Here is a 13040-nt window from a genome sequence, read left to right on the forward strand (position 1 = left end):
TAAGCAGACTTCTTTAAAAGTAATATAGTTGCTTTAGTCACAAACTTCATGTATTCAGTACACAGGTACTTTGCATATCAATCCAGTTACAGATAGAATTTGAAGTAGTTTCTCTGTGCAGGCAACACAGGGCATCTTTCTTATAATCTTAACAGTTCAAAGTCTAACTAAAGCATCTCTCTGTTCTGAGAGTCTAATAGAGTCTGTTCTCTAAAGCATTTTGTTTCTACTGGCATCTGAACTTTACTGTTTTTGCTGGCGTCTGAAAGCATAATGTTTCTAAAATGGAGTCTGAGTCCTGAACAGTCCCAGTTCTGATCACATGGTCTGCAGCCCCTCCCACAACATAGAGTAAAGGAAAACTGCAAACCAATACACACATATACAATACAGTAAGCAATCTGAATTTTATACATAACAAATAACTAGTAGAGGCTTGAAGAAGGTTGCTATTTCCAACACAAAACAGGTTGTTCCTGTATATCTACCAACGATTTTGGTGAGTACAAATTTTATTTGAGAAGTGCACCGATGTTTTCCATTAAGATGTGGCAAATGCCTCCCACCAGTATAGATATTCAATTAATAAACAAAGAAACAAACCCTGCGTATTCTGAAGGTTTCCCCATTCCAGCCAATATGGCAAAATCATCTGAAATTGGGCACAGCCCAGAAGGTCTGCATTTTTAATATCACGAACTGGCCAAATTTCTGAAGGCTCAATGGAGAGGCTTCATTTATACAGATAATGATGTGGATTGTTAGGAAATGAAATTGCTCAGGAATTCAAGTTGGATTTTTTTCAGCAAATACATTTTGAATGCAAACCCCCACCCCTGATCAGTCACTGAAATGAAATTCATTTAATGATGTTTCTTTAAACAGAGCCTAAATTTGGAAGCGTCAGTTTATAAAAAATGAACATTTATCCTGTTAGAATGATTAATAGCACCAATCAAGTCACATAAAAATCATTTGTGGTAATAATTCTAATTTAAGGCTATGTGTGTATCTCAAAGTTGCTTTAATGGCAATGACTATTATAGCCACTCTTTTGCATTTGGACATTTCTTTGGCAGGAGGGCTGGATATTGTCTATTGTGAGAAAGAAACAGGCTCTGAGAAAATATGCAAATTTTTTAGCAAGGGAAAAGACAGCTTCAGGTTGAGAAAACAGAAGCAGAAACACTTCAAATATTATGTATTCAGACTATGCATGTCTACATATTCTGGTTATATTGCAAGATATTATTCAGAGAATGGCATTCTGTGGCCTTTTTCTATAATAAGAAATAACATTGCCTTAGATTATACTTGGCAAACGGGCATCAAGAGTAGTTGGCGACTTGTATTGAATTTTCTCATTAGAGCAAGAGATGATTTTCTTCCATGGACATGGTGGGCTAGACCAAAGGAGGAGGGAGACAGAGAGAAAGGACGAAGAGGAAAAAGGAAGAAGAGAGAGATGATGTTAATGGGTCGTTGTGGTCTAAAACATACATTAAAACAGAATACAATTAAAAGCAACCACAATAGTAAAATTTACTTAATTAACTAAACAGCATACATAAAACAGCACTTATCTAAATAAAGTTTTAAAGCAACTAAAACACAATAAATTAGGAAAGAATACCAAAGCCTACATAAAATCCCTGAATACGTAGCCCCAAACGTGTCTCAGGGTGGATCTACAATGCGGACTTAATGTACTTTGACACCACTAAGTGCTATGGCTCAATGCTATGGACGCTTGGGAGTTGTAGTTTGATAAGACCCTGCCACAATATGACAGAGAAGGCTAATATCTTGTAGAACAGGCATAGGCAAACTTCAGCCCTCCAGGTGTTTTGGACTTCAACTCCCACAATTCCTAACAGCCAGGAGGCTGTTAGGAATTGTGGGAGTTGAAGTCCAAAACACCTGGAGGGCCCAAGTTTCCCCATGCTTGCTGTAGAACTACATCTGCCATTATTCCATAGCACTGAGCCACGGTAGTTAAAGCGGTGTCAAACTGCATTACTTCTACAGTGTAGGTGCACCCTGAATCAATTTCGCATAAGCAACCAATGCCTGTGATGGTGATGGGACTGAGAGGAAACATTTCCTGAGAACTCAGACTTCCTGAGAGTGACTCTGTGGGGAGATATGAGCCAAGATTCTGCATCAGGAGGTATGGATATGGAGACACAGCCACATGTCTATAGCTACAAATACTGAGAATACCCCTAACGATCTATGGACTTTTCTAGTTTGCCTGAGGGAATGATGTGAGACAAATTCAGTTCTTTGCCAGACAGCATTATGCATTGAATTGGCCATGTCGGGAATGGGCTGCACAGCTTAAAAGGATAGGTTGGGAAAAAGGAGTAATATTTATCTATCATCTGTTTTATTATCTATTTTTAATCTATGTTGAATACGTATGTCCAGTGTGGAATACATTTCACCATGCTAAAACAGTGGATGTGGCTCTTAATGAAACATGGCAAGTCAAGTGGTGTAATACGGAAACAAAAGTTTTTAAGAAAACAATTTACATACCCTGTTTCCCCTAAAATAAGACATCTCCAGAAAATAAGACCTAGTAGAGGTTTTGCTGAATTGCTAAATATAAGGCCTCCCCCAAAAGTAAGACCTAGCAAAGTTTTTGTTTGGAAGCATGACTGGACACCAGAGCATGCAGGATCGGTAAATGTACGTACCATAGAGTGTTGTACATGGAAATAATGGTAGTAACAAGAAATTCTTGATAGGATTCACAGTTTGTCTGGTTATGCTGGTTTATGATGACAACTACTGTACAGTATATAATAAATGTTCAATTTTTGTTCAACAATAAATGTGAATTTTTCTTCGTGGAAAAATAAGACATCCCCTGAAAATAAGACCTAGAGCATCTTTGGGAGCAAAAATTAATATAAGACACTGTCTTATTTTCGGGGAAACGCGGTATAAGTATTCACACTACCTTATACCTTATACATATTTATGATTCTATTAATCTAAAAAGAAAACATAGGTATCCTGTTTGTACAAAGTCTATTTTAATCTATGTTGAATATGTATGCCCAGTGTAGAATATATTTCACCATGCTAAAACAGTGGATGTGGCTCTTAATGAGACATGCCGTATGACCACAGGATGTCTATGCCCCACACCACTGGAGAAATTATACTACTAAAGCTATGTTTTACATGTTTTGATATGGTCAATACTGACTAATCAATAAAGAGTTGTTGTTGTTATATTGTTTAGCCGATATTGCACCACTTGACATCCATCAGGAAGTAGCAGCCAGTAGTAGCCAGCCCATCCTCTGTTCAGATATGAGCCAGCATGCAAATGCCTTAAATCAAGAAATAGCTTTCTAAGATCTACAGAGATACTTGCAAGAACACCTCAGCAAGCGAGAGTCCAAAAGTGGCAGGCTAAAACCTGGAACCTCAATCCACGGCTGATACCAGATAAGAGACTCTCCTCTGGGCACACAGAAGACTGGGCAACTTGGAAGGTTATTTGGATCACATTGTTTTTCCAGATCATACTCAAAGTGTTACCCAAAGTTGCAATTATAATTTTAAAAAATCATTTAAAAACCATAACATAAAACAAGATGAAACATTAAAATTAAAATGAAATGTAGTGATGCCTTAGTCTCTGTTAGGGTTTGGTTTCAGGACCCCACATGGATACCAAAATCTGTGTGTGCTAAAGTCAGATTATATACAGTGGTGTAGTAAGATGGTGTCCTTCAAAGTCCTCTGAAGTCTGGGCTATTATGTGTTCCATGTGCAATGAAGCTAGGTAAGTACACAGAGGAATACTTCCAGCATATTTCTAAATTATTCAATTAAACACTTTTTTTTTCAACCAAGGACAGTGATTATTTTACTCTTACAGTAGAGTCTCACTTATCCAACACTCGCTTATCCAATGTTCTGGATTATCCAACGCATTTTTGTAGTCAATGTTTTCAATACATCATGATATTTTGGTGCTAAATTCGTAAATACGGTAATTACTACATAGCATTACTGCGTATTGAACTACTTTTTCTGTCAAATTTGTTGTATAACATGATGTTTTGGTGCTTAATTTGTAAAATCATAACCTAATTTGATGTTTGATAGGCTTTTCCTTAATCCCGCCTTAATATCCAACATATTCGCTTATCCAACATTCTGCCGGCCCGTTTATGTTGGATAAATGAGACTCTATTGTACTTTAGCTACTGAGCTGAGAGGAATGTCTAGTTGAAATGTTTGCCTTTCTGCACTGCAGAATTAGCAATATTAGGCAAGTAAATGCCAACCTAGCAGTTCGAAAACATGCCAATGTGAGTAGATCAATAGGTACCGCTCCGGCGGGAAGGTAACGGTGCTCCATGCAGTCATGCCGGCCACATGACCTTGGAGGTGTCTATGGACAACGCCGGCTCTTCGGCTTAGAAATGGAGATGAACACCAATCCGCAGAGTCGGTCACGACTGTACTTAACGTCAGGGGAAAACCTTAACCTAAATGGTGAGGAAGAACTAATTCATGCCCACATTTTATACTAGAAGTGAACCAAGCTCTTAGCAAAGGCAAAATGCAGGGACGCGAACTCTTCTTGATGTGGCGACATCCAGTCCTTAGGAGTGAAATGCTAAACAGTCCTAGTCTGCTTAATGTACTGAAACTGAAAAGGGTCTATGAGAGATGAGACAGGGACCTTAGAAAACAGAATTTAAAAGGCAATGTAATGGGGAAGAAACAAGAGACAAGCTCATTAAAAGTGTTCTCTGAAAGCCTGGCTCCAGAAAACGCCCGCGTCTCCATCCATTTCTGTCTGCCACCCAGTGTTTGCTGAAAACTTGTGATCTGTTGGCAGGCGATCTGTGGGTACATCCTATTAAATTGTATTCTGGACTCATTCAGTTCCATACTCTGGGAAATCCCCCCATTGAAAGCAGCTATTCATCTGATGCAGGATTCTTTCTTTCTTTAGAACCAGAATTCAGTTTCATTAAGCTGGAGATGGACCTTCATATATAGCAACAAGCAGTTGCCAGGGGAGACGGAAGCCTTTCCTTGTCTACACCGGACTGATTCCGGAATGAGTCAGCAAGCAAAACCATGGACTAAGGTTCCACGTTCACCACCGTATTCCCATCAAGCACTGTCTCTTTTCTTTTGTCCCTCCTGACCTCAAGCTTGAGATGTGAGTGACCAGGGCCACAGCCAAGTTGACCTCGTATTGCATCAGTTGCATTTGCAAAAGAATGTGCCCATTTGTGTCTGTTATGTGTGTTCCTCAACTCCAGGCAGCCTGCGTATGACAAAGTTTTCAAACTATTCGCTTCTTGAGGAAGTTCCGCTGCATAATGAGCGTGTCTCAAATGGCTGTATTGAAATGCAAATCATTGTTGCTTTGATTTTCTTCTGCAAAGGATGATTATTCTTGCCTCCGACTCCCAGAAAAATGGTATGCAGGAAGTGAGGGACGTGGGAATGGGGTAAAAAGGGTTGGACAAGCAAGTAGGAGATCTTACTAGGCACAGATCTTTCTGTATCTTTGCTACTTTACAGAAGTGCTGGAGGAATAAAACTGGCTAGTTCCCATGGCCAGATGATGGCCACGTCAGACAATGGATTCCTGGTATGGATGCAGTTACTGACCATTTATGTCCACAGATTCAGTATCCATGGTGCCCACTAGCCATGGCTTGAAAATATGTTTTCCCTCTCCCCAAAGCAAACAACCTTTGATTTTTGTCTTTTAAGGGACTCTATTTCACAATGCATATAATAAAAATTTGAGCATCCATGGATTTTGGTATCCATGGGCAGACCTGGAGCCCATGCATTATGGGCAATCATTTGTGGCCGAGTATGATTATTTTCCAAAGGTAGAGTTGTGGCAGTAGATCTGTAAATGATTGTGATGGACCTCTTCTGGGTTCACTTAGTCTTTCACATTGAGGACATATATTTCCAAATTGAAGGTTATCATGACAAGGATCTGCTGGACATGCCTTCCTCTTCAAAATTCATGTTGCTGTTGGTAACACCTGATCTCCAGTAACAATACTTGAGTGCCAGGGCTTTCCAGTTCTTTGTGATTATATCAATTTTTTTAAGGTTAGCTATAGACCCATCTTTAAATCTCTTTTTTTTTGTCCACCGATATTCTGTTTTTGAACTGAGAGTAAAGGAACTACTTTGGGAGAGGCTGATTGGGCATTTAGACAACGTGGTCAGTCCAGCAAAGCTGTTGGTGGAGAGTCATTCTTTCGATGCTGGTGGTCTTTGCTTCTTCCAGAACACTGACATTTGTCTGCCTGTCTTCCCAAGAGATTTGCAGAATTTTTTGAAGGCAGTGCTGATGGAACCTTTCCAGAAGTTGAGAATGATGCTTGTCAACAGTCCATGTTTTGCAGGGGTACAATAGAGCTGGAAGAACTTTATAAACAAATACAGTAGAGTCTCACTTATCCAACATAAATGGGCCGGCAGAATGTTGGATAAGCGAATATGTTGGATAATAAGGAGGCATTAAGGAAATGTCTATTAAACATCAAATTAGGTTATGATTTTACAAATTAAGCAGCAAAACATCATGTTATACAACAAATTTGACAGAAAAAGTAGTTCAATATGCAGTAATGCTATGTAGTAATTACTGTATTTACGAATTTAGCACCAAAATATCATGATGTATTGAAAACATTGACTACAAAAATGCGTTGGATAATCCAGAACGTTGGCTAAGCGAGTGTTGGATAAGTGAGACTCCACTGTATTTTGGTATTCCTATGAATGTTTTGATCCTTGAACACACTATGCTTCATTAAAAAAATAACCTGGAACCAAATCCCAGCCAATACAAAGAATCTATAATAAAATCAATGTATTGTGAGATTATATTCAGCCAACTTCTTATATTGTTTCAAGCTAATGGGGGGCTCTTCCACGCAGCCGTATGTTCCAGAATATCAAGGCAGAAAATCCCACAATATCTGCTTTGAACTAAGTTATCTGAGTCCATACTGCCATATAGTCCAGTTTGAATCAGATAATGTGGGATTTTATTCAGTTGTGTGGAACGGGCCTCAGTGTCTCCCAGACTTTGTTTCTCACAACTCTGCCTTAGTGTCTTTCTTGTCTACTCTCTCCACAATATTTCATCCTCGTATTATGAAAAGATCTGTAATTTTCCATGGTTTATTCCATTTTGTCAAATCTTGCACTGCGTATTCTTGTACTCCCTTTCACACCCCTCTAAACATAGTCACTCTCGTCAGATAACCAATTCACTTTCGGAAAAAACTTTCTAATTAATTGCTCCCTAATTTTTTTAAATTTGGATTAATTAAAAACCTAGCTGTTATAGTCACTCAACTTCTTCATTATTTCCTCTGAATTTGGATTTTAAAATATACATCGGGCATTTTGCACAAGGAATCATTTCTTGGAAAACCGAAGCAGTTCATTGTTTGGTTGGGAAATGGCTTCAAAGGAGGAATTGTCTAAAACAGTTACTAATTAAACTTTTTAATTAATTAAGTTCAGGACTAGTAGCAGTAGTGGGCAGAGGGAGACAAAAGGACTGAAATATTTTGGAGTTGTCTAAGGCTTTCATGGCTGGAATCACTGGGTTGCTGTGAGTTTTCCAGACTGTATGGGCATGTTCCAGAAGCATTCTTCTCCTGATGTTTTGCCCACATTTATGGCAGGCATCCTCAGAGGTTGTGAGGTCTGATGATGTCTGCTATGGACATGGATGAAATGTCAGGAGAGAATGCTTCTGGAACATGGCCATACAGCCCGGTAAACTCACAGCAACCCACTGAAATATTTTTATTTATATTCTGCTTTTTCTTCAGAACTGGAAGTAAAAGTAGTTTACAGGATTACCTTATAGATACACAAGAGTTAATCATTAAAATATAATCAAGCTCCCTATAACATTAGAAACAATATAACGTTTCCATTATTAGATCCTTTAAAAATAATTTAAAAGCACACTATTGCAAACACAGTCTAAACCAGGCATGGGCAAACTTTGGCCCTCCAGATGTTTTGGACTTCAACTCCCACAATTCCTAACAGCCGGTAGGCTGTTAGGAATTGTGGGAGTTGAAGTCCAAAACACCTGGAGGGCCAAAGTTTGCCCATGCCTGGTCTAATCACTGCCAATTTCCAAAAACCTGCCAGATAATTGTATGTCCCTGGTAAAAGAAGACTATTCTGTATAGTATTAATTGAAAAAATAATATTAATTCTCATTCATTTCAAAGCTATTTTACAGAAAGGTGTCTAAGGGATTGTGTTGTTGGATCAGATTGTTCTTCTCCCACCCTGTCATTCTTTATGGCAGCACAGATCCATTACTTGAGGCAGCTGCCTCATTTGTCAGTAAGATCATCCTTAGTTTTCTGATCTGCTCTTCTGTACCACTGTTTGATTTCCCTTTTCTGCCTGGCATTTTGCAGACATTAAAAATAATGATGCCAGGTTGCTGAAATGACCTTCTCTAAAGGTCTTGGAGATTCATTATGACGTTTGCAAAGTTCCCATACGGATCAGGGGATCAATTTTAGCATTCTTCTATTTTGTGTCGATCGCAGGGTTCAAAATAAGCACCCCAAAGAAAGGTGTATTCACTGCTCCAAGTGGGATTTTTTTTACTACATTATCATAACTCTCTCACAGTGCGGCTGCTCTCAGAACGGCTTGCTCCATTCTGGCACTTTTAATGCCGCTCAAAGGGAAGGGTTTTTCTCCCTCTTCAAAATGCCTATGATTTACTTCCCACCGAGAGCCCTATGTTCAGGATGCACAGCAGTGTGCAAAAACAGCATGAAAAATTCCAGTCTGATCTATTTTTTAGTAGAATAACTTAGTTCTCATGCAGCAGAAGAACAGCTGTGTCAATAGGAAAGTGTTTGTGGGGCGCTTTGCATTTAACTGGAGGGTTTCTTTTGTGCTCACACATATTAGTTAGGCAATAAGAGACAGTGCTTTTGAGTTTTTTTGGACTATAGCTTCCAGAATCCACCAACCACCCAAACCACTGAATGATTTAACTGTGAGATAATTAACTGTGGATAATTAGGAGCTGTTGTCCAACAATAATCTCACTTTTCCAAGCTTGAAAATATACATCTTATGTGTGTGTGTGTGTGTGTGTGTGTGTGTGTCAGGAGCAACCAGAGTTGCTTCTGGAGTGAGAGAATTGGCCGTCTGCAAGGACGTTACCCGGATGTTTTTGATGTTTTACCATCCTTGTGGGAGGCTTCTCTCATGTCCCTGCATGGAGCTGGAGCTGGAGCTGGTAGAGGGAGCTCATTCGCGCTCTCCCTGGGTGAGATTCGAACCTGGCAGCCTTCAGGTCAGCAACCCAACCTTCAAGTCACAAGGCTTTTATCCCCTAGGCCACTGGAGGCTCCTATCTAATATATGTGTGTATGTGAACAACTATAATTGCATTTTACAAGTGCTTAATGATAAGAGCTCCAAAGAGCACTGTTTGAGTCCCATACGTGGGAGAAAGGCAAAATAAAAGTAAATTAATAATAATAATAATAATAATAATAATAATAATAAACTCATGCTGAATGGCTATTATATCATATGAAATTACTGGTCAAGATGTCCACTCTTGTGAAGCCAGGGACACTATTCTGAATGTTATTAAAGAAAGGATGCAGAAATTTGAGAGCTCAGAGGGAAGTTTCACAACAAAATTCGAGGCATATTCAAAATTATCTTGCTCATTCCCCAGGGATTATAAGACCATTTGTTATGTCTGCTTTACAAAGAATTTACAATAATGACAAGCATAAGTGTCGCTGGAGAGCAACTACAAGTAGGTTGAAATATAGAAGGATGTTAATGCCTTTCTTAATTCATCAATGGGCAAAGTGGGTACATATGGGCCCAATTGTTTTTTTTTTTTTCTGACCAAAAAAGGAGGATGAATTGATGCTTCTGGGAGCCCCAGTTTCAAGGCTTTACATCTGTTTAACATTAAAAAAAAATATTCATTCATAAAACCAAATGTGACTTCTGACTACATTGATTTTTAAAAATCTATTCAGCTCTTGGAGAGACATAAGAGTTGCCTCCAAAATGACTATAATTGGCCATTGCTATCTTAAATGCCTTGATGCTTGGATACATTACTTCAGATGGCATGAAGTAATGTATTCGGGCATCAAGATTCCGTATAGATGGATATGGAATGATGTTCAATGACTACTGAAATGGCCCAGACTACAGATAGCATGCTTTGAAGAATGAGTGTAATGATTTTAAACGTTTTAATGTGTTTTAATTCCAATGTTTATTTTCATTGTACATGGTTTTAAGGAAGGGGTCCTCAAACTTTTAAAGCAGAGGGCCGGTCCACAATCCTTCAGACTGTTGAGGGGCTGAATTATCATTTGGAAAAAAACCGAACAAATTCCTATGCACACTGCGCATGTCTTATTTGCGCATGTTCAACAACAACAATGAAAGAACAATACATACAATATTTAAAAATAAAAACAATTTTAACCAACATAAACCTAAATCAGGATGTCAATGGGAAGTGTGGACCTGCTTCTGGCCAATGAGATAGTCAAGTTAATTAGGATGGTTGTTGTTGTGTGCCTTCAAGTCATTTCAGTCTTTGGACGAGGCTAAGTCTAAAACTGAGGGTGAGGGCCAGGTAAATAACCTTGGAGGGCCGCATCCGGCCCATGGGCCTTAGTTTGAGGACCCCTGTTTTGAGGCATCAAATAGTTGCCTAAGTGTAAGCCGCCTTGAGTCCCCTTCGGGGTTGGGAAGGGCATGATATAAATATGGTAAACAAATAAATGTCAGCCCTGCCTTCTTCCTAAACTCGTTGAATGAGTCCCTTGTACCATTGCAGTACTATTAGAATAGGATGGATCAGAGATGTAGGGCAGTGATTCCCAAAGTGGGTGTTACCGCCCCCTGCTGGGCGCTGCAGCAATCCAGGGGAGTGGTGATGGCCACACGTACATATATTTTTCTGTTTAATTGCTATTCAATTTTTAAAAAAAAATTAATTTCCAGGGCGCTGAGTAATATTTTTTTCTGGAAAGGGGGCGGTAGGCCAAATAAGTTTGGGAACCTGTGATGTAGAGCAAGGAGGTAACTTCTTATGCTTGTGTCATATTCTACTCATGTCTAGTGGAACACAAGAAAGGCAGACTTCCCCTAGCAGAGAAAAACTTCAGCAGCATGATAATTATAATAAGCTGCAAGACCGTTCAATGCTAAACAAGGTGGCCAACTGCAACATTCACACTTGCCTCAAACTTACAAGAGTTCTTTTTCTCACCCTGGATATTTCATAGATATATACACCCCATGTGTCTAGTTTCCAACAGACCTCACAACCTCTGAGGATGCCTGCTATAGATGTGGGTGAAACGTTAGGAGAGAATGCTTCTGGAACATGGCCATACAGCCCGGAAACCACTCAGCATCTCAATGATTCCAGCCATGAAAGCCTTCAACAACAGCATGATAATTGGTTGGAGTCAACAAGAAAATGCTAAGCAGTAGGTTGGCGGGTCAAGAAAATATGGGATAATATGTAATGGAAATAGAAAAGACCTTTATTGCCATGACTCGGCTTGTATTCCACAGAAAATGTGTGTCTGTGGGTTCATTTAGTGTTGATCACTGATTCCATGGGTGCAGAATAACCTACAACTCGGTGCGTTGGGAGAAAGGATAATTACACATTTAGAAGAGCATCACAAACCCTGCATTGTGGTATACTCACCCTTCACTAATTTTTACAGGGATGCAATTATGCTAGGCCACCCCATTGAAGCCAATCTTTCTTAGTATTGCTTCAACTGTCTTCTTTCTTCTTTGTTTGCAGTCATGGCAATGAATCAAATATCCCCAAAATGAATGTGTAATGACTTACAATAGTCAATGATGTTTGTTGCCCTGTTGTGATTGTTCCCTAGCAAAATCTGTACTTTTAAGTGGAATGTGTCTTCCCCTTCTAGCAATTGTGCTTTTGCTAGTAGGCTAAACCTACCTCCAACTGGTATGTTATCTAATGGGACCAAAATGAAAGCTGAAGTAAGGTTTGGACCTTATTGGTTAATTACTTTGGATAAAGCTTGAACAAATATTTCATTAATTTTGTTTTTTCTGTAGAATTTACATTTATTTTGACCAAACTTGACATTTAGACTTTGGCATCCTGAACATTTTTATGTGATTTTGGGAATGATTAGTAATGTTTTTTGGAGTGGATGGGATAGTTGCTCTGTCAGTTACATTTTGCATGGAACACAATATGGGAAAAAAATAAGGATTGCAGATGCTACCAATCAAACTTAGGTTCATTTAAATCATAAATGAGTCCTATTTTAGTGAAAAGATGGGATATAAATAAAAATATTTGCCAGTATTCAACATTTGATATTTAAGACAAGGATGCTTAAGTAATGTCTCTTGATCTGACCTCTCAAGTCTACCTTAACAGCCAATAGCCACATTCAGCGATGGAGGCCTATTCAGAAGGGGCCTAAGTTGTCTCTTTTCAATCCTGGATAGCTGTTGGTCCCCTTCAGCTACAAGAGTCTTTGACATCTGCCTATCACCTTAATTTTGAGGAATGTTTGTCTATAATTTTCAAGGTGATATCATTTTGGGGCTGGAACAAAACTGCTATGTTAGCCAAGAGGCCCTGAAGCCATAGCTTCAGAACATCACATTTTGGAATGTATCAGGCCCCTTCTACACTGCCATATAGAATCCAGATTATCTGCTTTGACCTGGATTATATGGCAGTGTAGACTCATAATTGAGTTCACAGCAGATAGTGTGAATTATCTGCTTTGATAATTTGGACTATAAGCCTGTGTAGAATGGGCTGCAGACCAAACTTACTATACTTTGGTAGTGGTGTTAATATTTCTGGGCATTTGACTCAATATTTGGTAAAATTTGCCAGGTTCCCACAACACAACTATACCATTGAGTAACCTGGGTAATGGAGCAGCATTTATACCTCT

The 13040-nt window shown here is 39.0% G+C and overlaps 1 long non-coding RNA gene across 1 annotated transcript; it reads left to right on the forward strand.

Annotated features, from left to right (window-relative positions):
- The first annotated feature begins 281 nt into the window (after positions 1 to 281).
- Positions 282 to 6908, forward strand: LOC134296765 (uncharacterized). Its single transcript, XR_010003620.1, has 2 exons — positions 282 to 499; positions 4991 to 6908. It is a non-coding gene; the product is annotated as an uncharacterized LOC134296765 (long non-coding RNA).
- Positions 6909 to 13040: the final 6132 nt, after the last annotated feature.

This window comes from Anolis carolinensis, chromosome 2 (genome assembly GCF_035594765.1).
Source record: "Anolis carolinensis isolate JA03-04 chromosome 2, rAnoCar3.1.pri, whole genome shotgun sequence".
NCBI classification, from domain to species: domain Eukaryota; kingdom Metazoa; phylum Chordata; class Lepidosauria; order Squamata; family Dactyloidae; genus Anolis; species Anolis carolinensis.